A 17,414-nucleotide genomic window follows, 5' to 3' on the forward strand; every position below is an offset into this window, starting at 1 on the left:
ACTGCCGCCCCCCATCCACCCCCTCCCCAACAAATAAAACAAATGAAAAAGAACAATATACATGTATTGTTTTATTCATGATATAATTAATACTGCTCTTTTCTATTTCCACAACAGTAGACAGTATGGATCTCGAATGTCCCCAAACACTGTTCAGAGTTTATTAGACTTTCAGTTTTGCAATTGATCTTTCTACAATTGATCTGTGTGATGATATAATTCTATTTAATTTTCTGTATTTTCGTCTAACCTGTGGTGTTTTTGTATTTATTTGCTGTGAAGTGAACGGAGTTACAATGGGGTAACGGTTTGGGTGAATTTTATCGGCAAGTAAAACGCACTCCTCAGGAAAGGGAAGTTCTCTTCTGGCAATATTTGGTAGAAGGGAGTACTGCTGGGCATCATTTTGATGACCTGGAAATTCACATCTAATATACCGTATTTTACCCAAATTGTCAACTATAATCTCTGCATGAATTGCATGAAAATGTCTATAACCTGAATAATAAAGTTCTTGGAGCTCTGTCTTCGGCCTGTGTATTACAAAAGATGTTCCCTCTATTGCACCTACTGCAGATGGCAATTTTTGCCAAACATTTAGCATTTGCCTCCATTCGTTTACAGTTGGCCAAGATACAAATTGATAACAATATACTTGAAATAACTCGATAAGAGATGATAGCTCCTCTTTCACCGTTGTTACGCTAATGTAAAATAAAGATGATAGCATATCAAAATCAAAAAGAGCAGTGCTCTGTTGTTTGGCGTAAGCAGGTGACGTGCTGGGATTGCATCTCCCTGAAATTCAAATACATTACAATATCAACGAACGAATCAGGACTTTCCCCAGTTATTTCATAAAATGAATACACGTGTGTACAAAACAATTTAAAAACATCTCTTCCACTCCAAAGCACATGTTCCGATGAACACAGACGGTGACGCGCATCTAGAAGCGGATCAGGTGGTGGGATCAACATTGAAATTAGTATGGAGATACATTTCTTTAGTAGTCTAGCAATCTCAGGCGGGTGCAATGTAAGCGCCGGAACGGAAGCCATGACAGTTTTCCTCGTCTCTACTATGATTTCTTTTAAAATAGAAGAAAACACTTTATTAAAAAGAAATAACATTACAATTTGATAAACCGAGGCAGATATTCATGAAGATAGATGTAGCACATCGAAACATGATCGTTATGTGGAAAATTTGTCCACCATACTCTCGACCCAATGAATTGTGACGAACCCTCACATGGCCATTTTCATTGTCATTCTAAAGCGTGTAGAGCATGGCGACAGACATGGACAGTTTACCAGATATATCGGATGGTAAGTTCTTTATAGCATTCAATAAGAAAGATAACATATACAGCTTTCCAAAATATTAATAAAACATTAACAAAATTTCTAAATAAACCTTCTCATTTACCTGTAGAACTGCTGGAGCGCTTCGAATAACAGCACGCGTGTTCGATTCACAGTGCGTTTCTTCAAATGGATTTTAAGGGGGGGGGGGTCAAAAACAATTCTTACATGGTGAAACTTTATTGAATTGAATATGTTAAATAAATTTCTATGTACATTACAGCGGCATTACCTTTGATACTGATACCTCTGATTTTTTTAAATTAAAAATTCTATTCTATTTTGTGAAATTACCAATTTCTGACATTTGATATTTATTTACCGGTGAAGCGTTATAAGATATTAAATCATTCTGTATATTTCAGATGAAGATCAACAAACGATTGTTTGGAAAGTAAATTCAAGAAAACGAGTTTTCATTTCTAATCAAGAAGTCTATATGATGTTGAGGCTATACCAACTTCACCCCTGATAAATGTGAAATTTGTTTACATTAACGGTTTTATTATAAACTCAAACAAAATAAGCAGTTAGTTCCGACGAAGAAAGCACTTAGCTTTGCTACGTGTTACATGCAGCTTTCAATAGAATAAAATGTAAAATCTTTTTGTGTTGTAATTTTTATCTAAATTGAATGGGCTTTTAGTGTATGATTGTAAACTTGGACATAACATACTTATTTATTTGCCAGATTAAAAAAGTACAGCATTACAAAAACAATTACTCGTATATACGGAATGCCGAATTTTAGTGCTTTGAAGGTTCCGTACATTTTATCGATAATAGCAAGTCGTAGTAAATGTTCACCCAACCGTTCACGCATCTGTGCACAGGCACCTTACATAACAGTAGAGATATTTTTAAATTGAAGATCATTTTATAACGTTAGTATTAAACAGGAAATAATCTGAATGTAAAAAGAAATATTTTTATGGACCTGTGGTCACTGTAATGTCAAGTGCATGTTGTCAAAATAAATAGTTTATTTTATTAGCCAGTTAAGGTGGCTCTATACACCCACAGTTTATTCCAATTTTCAATAGAAGACCACAAAACATATACTTATCAAATATTAAAATGACGATAGGGATACTATAGGTATTTTTAAAGAATATTTTAATGTTTTTTCGTGTTTTTGTAAAATATTTTTTAAAAAGACAGCTATCAACAAATTGAGAGAAATTATTTTGTCATATGATGGATATTTCCTTCGGACACATAAAAAAAATATAACACTTCTTAACATTCAAAAATGTTATTATTGCAATTTTTTTTTAGTATTTCCCCAAAACATATTTTTTCATATTTTCTTACTCTGTTGACAAATCATCTGAAAAAGTTGCTTGATGTTATAAGAAAATGTATTTTAATAAATGTGAAATAAAAAATTGAATGAAAACAATTGCAAATAAACACAAAAAATATTTCAAATTTTATTTGGTATGAAAGTTCCTCATGTAAGGGTTATCGTTCCTAAGTCCCAAGGCCCAAACACCTTGGGGACTTTTCCTTTCTGAGTTGAAGAAAATTTCCTAAATATAATGTTGGAATGATAAATACATGCATATTTCATTATAGACTTTGCCCTGTATAAGTGAATATATTCGCTTTAGTGCAAAACTAAGTCAAATAAATAAAGGGGAACATTGACTAGGCTAATAGGATTTATGTATCCCAACCTGAGAGAAATTCAAAGCAACCCTCTCATCCCCGTTAGGTGTCGATATTAATGTGCATTAAAGTATATTATAATTGAAATATTTTCACCTGTTGAGAATTTTCTTTCACGGTATTAAACCAAAAAATTCGTTTAAGAAATTTTTGAAAAGTTAAAAAATTTATTGTTCTCAACGGGAATCGAACTCATGACCTAATGGTTTGTAGTGAACCCACTAACCCACTGCGCTACGGTGTAACATATCGAGAAACTCTTTAAAAATTTATACTTGATTTTATTGTTTATTTCGATAAATAATACCACACAACGTGAAGGTGTCACATACCACATTACTTGTAAGTAATGAATTTTCCAATTATCAAATTAAATCTATCCATTTAACAAATTTTTCAAAATAGCGGTTCCCATACAATTCACCTCAGTTTAAATCAGCCAGTACCGGAAATGCATGTTTCCAGATTTACTTTTTTGCGTACTGCGTCATCAAAAAGTGGTGTATAGAGTCACCTTAATTCATAGAATTTTACAATGCAAAAATGAACACACACACACACACACACACACACACACACATATATATATATATATATATATATATATATATATATATATATATATATATATATATATATATATATATATATATATATTGCTTTAGCCACAAATACAAAAACATTCAAAAAAATGTAAGTCAACATAAATGAAAAAAAAAACAATGTTTAAAGGTGCATGCACGTAAATTTGTAAAAGAACCATTTAAATAAATAAAATTTATTTCCTTTGAATTATTATAATTCATCAATATCAAATTTTTTGATATCCTACACTGTAAGGTAACCGTATTTAGCGTTTCATCATGCAGAAGATGAATACAGATACATTTGAATAAAGGATGGTTACTTTTAGTTCGTCCTTATATAGTTTGATTGATTTGATTTAAATATATTGTGTAAATTACACAAAAGGATTGGAAACAAAATCTTACAACTTACATCTTCCTCTCCTAATGATGATATATATGACATAAATGTTGAGGTAAACTGTGCAACTGCCGCATCAATATATCAAAATTCTCTGGTAGTCCTGGGGGTCAAATAATTGGTAAAAAATTCTTCCTCAACTCCTCCTACATTTTTAACAATAGACAAATCATCTCTTGGAATATGTTTTGGGGTGTCCTATAGATGCGCAATAAGGTTTCGGAAATTCAATTTTGTCCTGGGGGTCATTTGGTAGTTGAAAAATGACGTTTTTTTATTGTTTTTTTGTTGTTGTTTTGTTTTTGGGTTTTTTGCAAAAAAATCTTGTTTCAAAAACTTCAACATTTTTTGAAGTAGCCAAATGATCTTCTAGAATATGATTAGGAGTATCAATTTAAAGTGTGACCAGGTTTCAGAATTTCTTTGTTTAGTACAGGGATCCAGGGAGTCAAATAATAGCAGAAAATTAACGTTTATCACTCCTAAAAAACCTAGATCCCAGATCTCCTCTTATGATTTAATGCAGAGACACATATCTTGGGATATGATAGAGACTGTCCTATAGATGTGCAATAAGGTTTTGAAAAATTAAATTTAATCCTGATAGTAAAATAGTAGCCAAAAATTTACTATTATCTCAAGCGCGGATCTAGAGAGTAGTCAGGGGGGTCCAGATCCCCCTCCAGAATTCGAATTTCTCTAAATAATATTATGAAATTGCCAATCATATGCCTCGGACCCCCCCCCCCCCCCCCCTCCCCCCGGCAAACTCACAAAACTGCCCCCCCCCCCCCCCCCCCCCCCGCATGTATCCCTCCTTAAACTGTAAATAAAATGATGTTTTTCTTAAAATGAAAAAAAACTTTGCTTTTACGTATCTATGCTTTAAATAAAAAAGAACCTTACATTTACACTCTTTTTAATTGTCGAATGATCTATTAAAATCCTGCTCAACTGTCTTTGATGATATATTTTGATAACTTTTGAAATCCCCATCCCTAAACCATATTTCTAATTCTTTGTGTCATTGCGCATCAAATGGTAAATAAGTTATGCCCCCTTGAAGACACTCTGGATTTCCTGAACTGGACAGCATGTCTAGAGAAAAATACCAATCAAGAAATGATTTAAAATTTGCTATTGTACACTTGTAAGAATTTAAGAAGACTCTGTATCTTGAGAACCAGATTTGATTGGGAGGGGAAGGAGTTGGAAAATAAGCATTTAATATTAATATTTTTTTAATATATCAGTTATTTGTATCATGCATGTATTTTCATCACTTTATTCTTTAAAACCCCTTTCATCATTTTATTAGGTAAAAAACTATGTAAAGCACACATTTCAGCTATAAGGTGGTAAAAGGGCACCTGCAGATATTGTGATGTACTCCCTATTAAAATAAACAATTATATATATATATATATATATATATATATATATATATATATATATATATATATATATATATATATATAATATTTCCCCCCCCCCAAATAATGGTTCTTAAAGGTCATATGAAACGATATCTTGACCATATTGAGTTATATACGGGAATGAGTTCATAAGTGCCTATTTAATAAGACTGACATTGTTTTTTTGGATATTTTATGCAAAATGTGAGCGCCACAGTCGATCAAAATTACTTAATCGGGAAAAGGAACATTGACTTACGCGGCTTACCTCCCTTGCTTATGACGTCAGTAAGACCCAATCGCCTTATAAAGCTATGTTGTGAATACAAATATCCATGTCATTTTGGAGCATTTTAAAATATAAAAAAATACTATTTTATATAAAAACTTGTATAATTATACAATAATCAACCACGTCAGTATTTTTTCTCTCAAGAAATGAAATCGTGTGCGTTTTTATTTACATGTAATAGCGTGTACATAATGATATTCAGTTTCGAGACTGCAGGGAGAATAAATGATTTTCTTCATAGATCCACATGCAAGTATAATATAATTTTAATATAAGCATATTTATATGTTTTGTTTTGATCTTTTTAATGAAATTGACAAATTCAAAAATAAGTCTGATCGTTTTTTCCCATTTGCACGTTCATGCAATTCATTAAGATTTTTTTTCTAAACAACTTGTAGGCCTCATTGTGCCTCATTCGCTCCACGATTATATTGTTTGTTTCACTTTCAAATTCACAAATATGTTACCATTTAATTATTTTTAGTCCAAGAGAAATTTCTTCAAATGTTTTGTTTTTGAAACGTGTACTTGAATGTGCGGTGTTTTGATTTTAAAACGTGTATGTGCGGTGTTTACTCACAGATCCCTTTTATCTCACTTTCTTCCGCAATATTTTCTTTCGTTTTTTTTTTTTATCATTATTGATGCTTGTTCTTAATAAAATCTGTTGATTATCTTCACATTCGTTCACAACTATTTTTATCAAACAACCGATTTATTTTACCGATACATTTCTAAATCCTTAAATGCCATATTTTTGCGATCTAATTTAATAAAACGTTAATACACGTGTACACAAAGTATTTTCTAAAGATATTGCTACATGTATATATCAATAAGTCAGAAATTTATATTATTTCGAAATAAAATTTAAGAATAATTTTGCGGCATTTTATAGCAGCTCTTAAATACAAACTATGTACACAATGCCTCAAACATTTTCATTGGCCTGCCTTATATATTTTTTTATGTGACAAAATAAATCAAATCAATTTAAATGCTTTAATTCCCTTTAAATGTAGCTCAATCATTATACGTACCGAAGAAGAAAAGGATGTTTCTATTTCAAAAGGATAAGGATAATTCATTAATCAGCTGTAAATGTTGGAGCATTTCTTTCGTTAAATTTCCACTCCAGTACGGGATCTTCATCATGATTTTACTTTTGTGAGAAGCTGATATTAGATTTATTCATTAACGACCAATTAAAACTAAGTCATCTGTAGGCTACTACGAAATCAAATGATCTCATTTGAAAAGAAAGACACGTTCATATATGCAAAAATTACTAAAATTTAATCGATAAACTACTGTAAAATTACACTAGTTTTAATGCATTGTTTACATCGGTGGGTCTTTGTGACGTCATAAATCCACAAAATCAAGAACGATAAGCGGGCAAGAATTTTTTCAGGTGCTCAGTTTTCACGGTTATTTCTCAGTAATGCAAAGGCAAAAAAATCTTACATCATGTATTTTAACATTTGTTTATACCAAGCTTTATATTCATGAAAGAAAATCATAGTGTTAAAAATCGTTTCATATGACCTTTAACAGTGAAGCACAATATGTTAACTACGTGTCTGTAAGTAGAGAGTTCAAATCCTGCTGGGACTATTTAAAATCCGAATTTTTTTTGCGAAATGCATGTATTGTAAAATTTTAAACCGTCACCGTGAAAGAGTTTTGATTATAGCGAGCGCAGCTCGCCGGCGCGCAGCGCCGGCGAGCGAAGCGAGCTCTAAGAACCAGTGTGCGCGGGAAAAAGAACGAGCTAAACCTACAGTTCATCAAACAAAATTTTTTGTCTACGTCCCATAATGCTCTCTAATGTTTTCACCCGTGGTGCTATGCCAAAAATGGCCGACTTTTAACTCGTAATTTACAGTGACTTAAAGTTTGAAGACTCGTTTTGAGTACCGCATATGCTTTGGCGAGACTCAAAAGAATTGTTACATGCTTCCATACCTCCGTAATGAGTCGAGAAACGTAAACAAAGACGAACAAAGTCATGGATGACGTCACAGTGCACTCGCGCTATATTTCCCGCGATAAATTTAGAGGTGGATCAAACATCTGTAATGCGTGTACTAGCTATTTCAGTACAGACTGCGATACCTGCCTCATTGACGTATGATTTGTTTTTAATTTTTTTTAATAAAGAGATTTTATGTATATATATTAGCAAGAGCCATACTTTACTGTCATATCGATCCATTTTTAAGCTAATTGTGCATGAATAAGTAGGGAGGAAATAAACAATAGGACATTTTGAAATAAATCAAAAAGGAATAAAATAAAAAAATAAACAGTTAAAAAAATTATGTAGATATGGGATATAGTCGGACCATTAAATTTAAAAGTGGGAAATTACACACCTACAAACAGGTACCGGTCTCTCTCTCTCTCTCTCTCTCTCTCTCTCTCTCTCTCTCTCTCTCTCTCTCTCTCTCTCTCTCTCTCTCTCTCTCTCTCTCTCTCTCTCTGGGAAGTGGGTTGCGCTGTATGTATCATAACCATTAAAATTAGTACATTTGGCATACTTATTGTAGAGCAATATACTCTCTCAAAAATTCTTTGACGTTCGTTGATACCTAAATAAAACTATAAGTTGACAATGATGCAAGGTATGTGTATAATTCTTGCTGCGCTCGCCAGAACGGTAGCACCGTAAAACATATTAACACATTTTTCTCCACATAAATACCGACATATGTAATTTATACCACTTTAAATCAGTAATTATAGCGAGCGCAGCTCGCCGGCGCGCAGCGCCGGCGCGAAGCGAGCTCTATCGGCAAGGCGTGTGTGAATAGAAAATTCGGACTATAGTTGCACATTCATTCAACGGATTTTTTTGGCGTCAGTAAATCGGACCAGTAATGCATCGTTTTAATCGTCCCAGTAGTTCCCTGTAATCATGGCAATTTTTATCACTTCACACTCTCACGAGAATCAGCAAGACAAAACAATAACGATGTAAGCGACATACAGTCAATGTTACCTCTAAAGTTCACCTCAGTACACTTTCAATCAAAAATAATCGTGTGACGTCACAAACGTTTACACATTGATCCGATATATTTTTCCGGAGTCAGTAAATTTTGACCCACAATTCATAGTACCAATGGTTTCCAACCTCACGTTCCAACATCCCGTTCTCCCGAGAATCAAAGTAAAACCTTTGAAAAGCTTATAAGATGTGTAATTTTAAGAACATCATGCTTTTTAAGTAAATAAAACAGTATACTTCGCATACTTTTATTTCTCAGGGGAGTTTAAAAGAGTAAGACGACACTTAACCAACGTCAGCTTTGACGTCACAATAAGCACTGATAAGGGGAAATTACTCTAATTGAAGTTATTGTAAATCTGCTGAAATGACCAAAATCCTCTTAAAATCTTGCAAAGGCTAAGATAAAGAACAGCTGACGAATAAGGACATTTCTTCAGATACAGGAAACAGTTGTAAATTGCACTAATTTGGATGAATGCTCACAAATATTTTATTCACTATAATTACGGTAATTTCCTGAAACGTAACGTTATACGTAGCAGCGCCTTTTTTTAAAGGGGGTGGGTGGGTGGATGGCAGCCTCATCCAAAAAATCTTTGCAAGCAAAAAGAAAAATAAATCATGAAAATTCTAATCCTTCAGCTCTTTAGCAGTTCAATGGTTTCTTTATTTTCACTTCCATTTATTACATGCGGGGTGGGGGGGGGGGGGGGGGGGGGACAACACCATGTTCTTTTAACATGATTAGCAAATATTTTTAAGCGTAAATTAAAAATAAAATTAAACATTAATTTTTTTTTTTAAGTGGAGGGGCAAATCCATGGTAAGTCGATTTTCTATGTATAAATTGACAAAAATGAAAAAATTTTTAGCATGGGGGGAGCTCTATGATGAGTCAAGTTTTATATGTAAGTTTAAGAAAAAATGTCTACTGCAAAAAAAAGGGGGAGATCAATCAATCAATCATAATCACAATCACTTTAAAAGAGGAGATGCAGTGCAATGAATATTTATATATTAAAATCTTTATTATTTAACAACATTGTATCTGAGATTTAACTATTGTTCTACATATAAATAAATAAATTATAACAAATCTTATAAACTATGAATAATGAAAATTTACTGAAAAATAGGTATGTTTTATTTTTTGGCATTCAAATTTCACGTTGTTAATTTTATTTTATTAATTTATTATAATTCATTGTTTGATCACATGCTGTGCTCGCCCCAACGGTCGCACCGTAAAACATATTATCTTCTGTCCTGGCAGTTCTGCATTGAAAATCATTGCGCAATATAATTATGTCATTTTTTTTTGCACTGCATGTTTACAATCTTCTTTGTTGCAACTACTGGTACTGGTACATATACAGGCTTTCGTTGTTGTCAAAATATTCTGATGTTTATTTATTCATGAGTAGTGTGTGTGTGTGGAGGGGGGGGGGGGGTGTTAAATGTTCAAGGGGGAGGGTCTGGACCCCTCACTCCCTCCCCTTCTCTAAATACGTGCACACGGTGATGTTGGCACACAAACGCAAATCTAAACCCGGCAACCGTTGAGGGGAGGGGGCAGAATTTCATTTTGTTTGTAATAATTATATAGCCCATTCTTTCTACGACATGAAATGTTAAGATTATTGATTAACTTTAAATTCATATGCAAACATGCAGTTCAACTCCAAATTGTTCATAAAGGGACGCTCGTGAGAATTATGGGATGGGATTTCATCCTTTATGAAAATTATAATTTTTAGAAATTACCGGAAATTCCATGTTGACTTTATTTTTACTAATTAATCAAAGTACTGAAAGTACTGATAGGCGGAAGCATGATTGCAAGTTGTCAATGTAATAGTGTTATAACTATTTTCTTTTTAAGAATTTGTTTGATAACAGAAAACACTATTCTAATGTGTCAATTAAGGTATATACATGTAGTAAATGTGGAAATACTCAGTTACTGCACCAGATTAGTCCAGATTATGCCTTAAATAAAGATTAGATGAGAAAAGCAATTTAAACATCAAAACATCTATTTTGTGAAGTACATTCGTATAACAATTGATATTTATATGCAAGCTGAAATTACAGGAATACATTTTCATTTATTATGCCAATTTATCAAAAATAGTCATTTTGACATCAAAATGATGAAAGAATATTATAGTATTAGAATTAAGTGAACTGAACTTCTGAGACTGCAGTATTTTATTCTTACAATAATGTTTCACCAATATACAGAAGTTACATTTGTACATCACTTGATTACAGTATTGTACACAATCAAGTTATCTGTGTGTCACTTTGCTCACTTGAGAAGCAAAAGCCATTGAGAAATCAGCTTTATAGAATGATACACAAAATATATGGACAATGTGTAGTCAATAAAGAGATTTTGAAGTTTTCTTAACATATTCTCAAGTTTAACAGTAACAGGTTGATTTTAAAGTCATTTTATATGTGGAGAATTGCAGACCTCTAAATGATCCTCAGATTGCAGTTCATACATTTTGTTGACAAATGTTTAAAACTTAGAAAGAATGCATCTACTTACTGTACTGTACACCATACATATATTTAACAAAGATCAAACATATATGCAAATGTTGAGAATTACAATACATGTACAATGTAAAAGCCAAGTAATTTATGGATAACTATAGATTGATATTCAATAGTGTACAAATTATGTGTCCTTTACAATTGATCGATGTTGTACTGTCAAATCACAGGTCTCTAGTACTGAAGACATTTGAACTTTTAACTTTTAAGATTTTATTTTAATACTAATGGAATCTTCAAGAGAACTTCCCCATTACAGAACATAGACTTCCAAAGAATCCCTTCATAGCTGCATGCCGTAAATGTGTTTTTGGAAAGCACGTAACCCTGGTGTGTGCCATTTGTGGTAACAACAATTTCAATACACTAGTGTTGTCTTGCATCCATTATACCAATGGCAGCTGTCTTTTTCAGCAGGATATTCTAAAATGTGTTGATGAAAATGAACAATGGATATCTTATCAAGCAATATTTCATTACAAAATACTTGACCCCCAATAAAGAAAACATGGATTTAAAAATGAAATAAATCAATAAAACATTTTTGAATTTATGTGCGTTTTACCTTAAATAACTTATTTTCAAAAGTATACATGTATTTTGCAAATAAAGGATGAGATATATAAGAAGATCACATGATGTGGATTATCAATATTTGTAAGGTTTTTTCGATATACATGTATTATATATAATTAATGGACAACGAAGTTATTGAACTGTAAATAAAAGGGTTTTTTTCCTCCAAAATTCTTCAGTTTATAATTGCATTTAGAACAAGAATATTTACTACATTATTAAAGATATGACTACAAGATATCTGTGAGTTAATGCTCACTAGTGATACTCCTGCTCTGATGTGTATACAAAAAAGCATAGTTAACATTACATGTAACGGGAAGTTGACATCAAATATTTTGAAAAATGAATCCTACCAATTAACAAAGACTGAGTTAAAATTTCAAGCATCTGCGATTGTTGCTGAGATATCTTTGACAAAATTTGTGTTATAGACAAACAGACACACAAGGGTAAAACAATATACCCCCTCTCCTTCCGAGCATGGGTATAATTAGTTAAATTACTTAAACAAGAAAACCACGGGAATATTGTAATAAAATTTAGTTGTACAGTGCATTTACTAACCTTGAAAATGGTGTTAAGGCCATTAAGATGAGGATTCCAGCATATTTAAGAGGCCCTTTTTCCATTTAGAAGTTGCAAATGTGCAATGTTTGTCCCTCTTTAAAAGTGCTGAACTGGGAAGCCAACACCGCATTTACAGCATCCGTCTTTTTCTTTGTTTTGCTTGAATTTTGCTGTGCGCCCAAATTTAGCAACTCTCCCCTTCACCAGAAATGAAGAATGATGTTGGGCTCTGATTGTCTCCTCTTGTCAGTTAATGTTAATCAGTTTCTTGACATTCATCTGAAAGAACATATACATATAGAACAAATAGATATATGTTAGGTTATAACCTATAATCATTGTCAGGTATATAATTGAGTCTTTTTGGAATTGCAATTAATCATGAACATGGTAGATCAAAGATATACCGGTATATAGTCAAAGTTCTCATGAATTTAAAATTGTAAAAAAGGATGCAGTCATCAAAATTATCACATAAATTATGACGTAGAAAAATTTCCATAGGAAATCTTAGTCACTTTCATTATAGAGAAATGATGACGTAATTCTGAGATACAAGTGTAACGGGATGGGAGAAATAATGACGGACCAGACCGGGTTTCGAACCCAGGCCCCCTGAATCTCTAGTCAGGTGCTCTACCAACTGAGCTATCTGGCACCGGTATGCGAACCGGTCTGACCATTACATTCCTCCACCCTTAATGATCTTCGCCCTCGAAGATCACCAGGCTCTTCCCCTGGCAGGAGTTCACCTGTCAGTTCAAGGGGTTGGTCACGGCACCAAATGTAACGGGATGGGAGAAATAATGACGGACCAGACCGGGTTTCGAACCCGGGCCCAGTCAGGTGCTCTACCAACTGAGCTATCTGGCGCCGGTATTCGAACCGGTCTGACCGTCACACAAGTAAATATGGTAGGTAAAAGGATAAATCATGTTAATTCTTTTTAAATGTTCAATTAAATATTTTTGTAATAGCCTATCTGGAATATTTATGATATCAGCCAATTAATTGCATCTTGTATAATACTTAAAAGCTGTATTTGAGATATATTTTAGAGAAAATCCATTTGCATTATTCATGAGTCATTTTAAAACCAAGCTGAATATTGTAATTTTTTGTAAGCAAAAAATGAATGAATCCTGTATCATACAGTGCAGTTCGTAACGTAATATAAAATCACCATATGAACTTATAAAATTCCGTTATATGCGATTCCATTGTGCTAAATTTTAATCTTTAAAGAAATCATATAGGCCTCGTCTTGTACTATAGCTATAACTATAGACCGACATTTCAGAATTATCGATGAATGTCTAACACAAACAATATAAATTCTTTCATAAAATTTATGTACTTATCAGAGATTTCTCTGATTCTAACCCCCGCTTTTACTTTTACACTGTGACATTGTTTCTTCCGCACGTCACAATATACAAGCGGGGATTATAGTCAGAGGAATTTCGAATTAAGAAAGTACCAGCTCCTCGATCAAGAAAATGTTATCACCATTATTGTAACACGAAAATCTAAAATGATGAGGCAAACGTTTAAACAATGAGAAATAACACATTAGTTACCTAACTTACCTTACTATGTCGAAGATGGACAGTCACCAGTTGTTCTCAACGTGGGTTTGTTGACAAAATTTTTACACTGCATATGCAGTATTGTCTGATATTACTACGCGAAAAGTTGGTATGTTTACAAATAATTTATATGCATGGTATCATTCTAATAATCTTTTTTAAATAGATTTATGCACACCGTTGTTTTTTAAAAAAGCATTCAGTACCTGTTTCCCTATCAATTTTTCCTTTTGTACTCATAAACACGCAATTTCAAATTGAACTATTTTTTCCCTCGCAATTTCATCTACAGGCATCAGACTCCGTGCTTATCCTTCGTTTATGTCGCATACCATCGCAAGAGTTATCGTTCGTTCATGTACTATGAAAATCGTAAACTCATAGCTCTACCAACTGCTATCTTTGCTAAAGGCAGTTTCAATAGATAATTAAAAACAACAAAGTAAAAGATTTGAGACATACCACAGTTCTATTATCAAAAACGATGTTTAAACGGGGGTCGAAAAGTGGGGGGGGGGGGGGTAAAGAGTTGTATGCCCTTAGTTTAAATAACATCAGATAGAGCTACCATGAAAAAGGGCAGGAATTTGACCTTTGACGTAGAAGGTCATGAAAGCAATTGCAATAGGCGCTTCCGCCTAAGTTATCGATTGGTCGAAACCTTCAGCATCACTGACTGCACGAGATAATCATGCTGATGTCTGATTCGAATTCCTGTAGAAGACTTCTGGTTGTTTCTCTTCTCTAACGCACTTATGGACAGTTAGTTTTTCTTACTTTTTACGATCAATTTAGTAATTTGTTAAAAGAAAGATGTAGATAATAACAGTAGAATGCTTTCTTTAATGATTCATGCAGGTTATGAAGGTAGTGATAATTGCAGAAAAACAAATACATAACTACTAACGCGGGTTATGTATTTTTTCTGCAATGTCGGCATCATCATATTCCCCATGAATCACCAAAGAAAGCATTTAATTATTTTTAATATAAAGTTGTCGTTCAAGCAATACGGTGATTAAATAAGGGTGTATGAAACGTTTAATTTATAATTGAAACCCTATAGTTTTTTCGTGCAATTTGTCAAATACACTGAAAGTCAGTATTTAAACCTGTAAAACAGAACTATTTAATTAAACGTTTCGTCAGTACAACTTTTGAATGCATCATCATACAACTTTTAGATGGATCATTAGAGCAAGGACAACAGACGTTGAACGTATTATTTTTCTCCGAGGATGTGTTGTTAAAATTGAAATAACAGCTACAGGAATGAATTATAGAATTTTTTGCAAATATCAAATCAAAGCTTAGATAATAGATATTTTTCTGATATTGCATTATTTCGATATCACACGCCGTTTTAGTTTATTAAGTATCCAAACCCCTAGCTGCAGGTCTGTAGCTCCCGGTCTGAAAAAGTTCGGATGGGGGACCTCCTATAGTAAAAAAACTGCAATTTACGGCGCACAAAAAACTGCGCTACTTTTAGACTGATTAATCTCATTTCCGAACACATGCTGTACAAATATTTGATTCCAAAAAATTCCACGAACAATTTACTACAGATATCGTCTCTTTACTTGCCTCTTATAATCGTTTATACACGATCACCAGCCCCGTAAAGTGAAGTGTTGCAGTTTGTTTACATGTAAAAATGGTGACTCTCGATCTCGACGTGAATTGATATACTTTATTTTCCGAGGTCGGTTAGCATGTTTCAGAGAAAGTCAGAGGCAAGTAAAGTAACAATATAATTAATATCAGTAGTAAATTTTCTGTGAAAATTTAAAGGGTACCTGCAGTGCCGTTCAATTTTTGACAAAATGGAGATCTATGTGTAAAAACATTATCCTGAAAATTTTACAGCAATCGCATAAGTAGTTTTCGAGATATTTGGGGAAAACCCGATTTCACACCTGAACGAGTTTTGAATCAAGCCAATTTGGCGCGAGATGAACTGTGACGTCATGGGGTTAACGCCGCTGTAAGAGAAACAGGAATATCGTACGAAAACTGTTCGTTTTCTTGCATTGTTTTATCAATATATGAACACTTTTTCTGTTGTTTCATTTCCTTATCAACCCTGAATGACTAAATATACTGTTGTTTGCGTTTAAACCCGTATTTTATCGAACAAAAATGCCGAATTCGGAAATTTGTTTGCTTCATGAATTTAGTCAAATGTGTAACACATTTTACATATAAATGCACTCCATATGTAGCAAAATGACAAATCAAAGCACAGTTGTTATAAGAAACATATTTTGTTAATATTGTCATTCTTAAGAATGATTTAACCGTGACATTATTAACTGATTAATAATATTGATAATACATATTTCGTAAAAGGTAACGCGGGGTCCATTCCTCGTACTAATTGTTTTCACAGACTTTGTGCGAAAATAAGGTTAATCATCGTCCATCCGAATTTTTTCAGACAGGGAGCTACAGACCTGCAGCTACCAAACCCCATAGTTTGCATTTTTTCCCCAAAATTGCATCAGAAAATGGCTCAAAATTCTTCATGTGACAATGTCTGTTAAAAAACGAGATTGATGATAAAAGAACAACAATTACTACTTTTAACAAAACATAATGAGATTTATATTTGTTTTAGATTGATAATAAAGAACATTTCTTTCCTCAGTGAACGTTTACTGCCTAGGTAAACGAATAAATTTGAATGCATTGTGTGTGTACACAGCATTTTAATGGAATGATTCAAAGCGGTTGTACGGTTTGTAAAAGGTTTTAAATATTTCCCTAAATAATTCTATGTTATAAGAAATCGAAAAAAAGTGTTACCTAAAACGGGAAGTAAAAACGCAGAAATGAAAATAATGTCTAATATGATTGGAAAATCCTCTCAGCCGAAAGTAAGTGTCTACGGAATCTTCCTCCGTCCGTTACACTGAGCTGCGTCGACACATTGCAAACAGAGTGAATAACTTTAATAGTTTTTGTACAACAAAATCCTAGTTTTGACCCAGTATGAGTGTAGATTCCACTTTAAGAAAACAATTATAGCAATAGGTCTAGGGACTACATCGCTCACCTGAGCAACAATAGCCTTAACTCTGATCAAATTAGCAGTACAGTATCAAAATCTCTTGACAACTAAGTACAATAAATCTTTTAAAAATCCGCCAATTTTTATCCACATATTTTTATGGTAAATAACAAGTCCCTTTTATTGTTTTACCTGTAAGAAGATTTTTTCTATTCCTATATATATATATATATATATATATATATATATATATATATATATATATATATATATATATATATATATATACACCCCCCCAAACTTTGTGGCCCCACTTTTCTCCATAGCCTGGTCCAGGAAGACCAAGATCT

General features: G+C 33.0%; 2 long non-coding RNA genes across 2 annotated transcripts; one reads left to right on the forward strand and one right to left on the reverse strand.

Annotated features, from left to right (window-relative positions):
* Positions 1–843: 843 nt before the first annotated feature.
* LOC128186970 (uncharacterized) lies at positions 844–1,973 on the forward strand. Its single transcript, XR_008244014.1, has 2 exons — positions 844–1,331; positions 1,733–1,973. It is a non-coding gene; the product is annotated as an uncharacterized LOC128186970 (long non-coding RNA).
* Positions 1,974–10,550: 8,577 nt separating this feature from the next.
* Positions 10,551–14,500, reverse strand: LOC128186603 (uncharacterized). The gene is made up of 3 exons (XR_008243964.1): positions 14,052–14,500; positions 12,460–12,741; positions 10,551–11,739 (listed from the first exon to the last, which is right to left on the reverse strand). It is a non-coding gene; the product is annotated as an uncharacterized LOC128186603 (long non-coding RNA).
* Positions 14,501–17,414: the final 2,914 nt, after the last annotated feature.

Source organism: Crassostrea angulata, chromosome 6, assembly GCF_025612915.1.
Source record: "Crassostrea angulata isolate pt1a10 chromosome 6, ASM2561291v2, whole genome shotgun sequence".
NCBI lineage: Eukaryota > Metazoa > Mollusca > Bivalvia > Ostreida > Ostreidae > Magallana > Magallana angulata.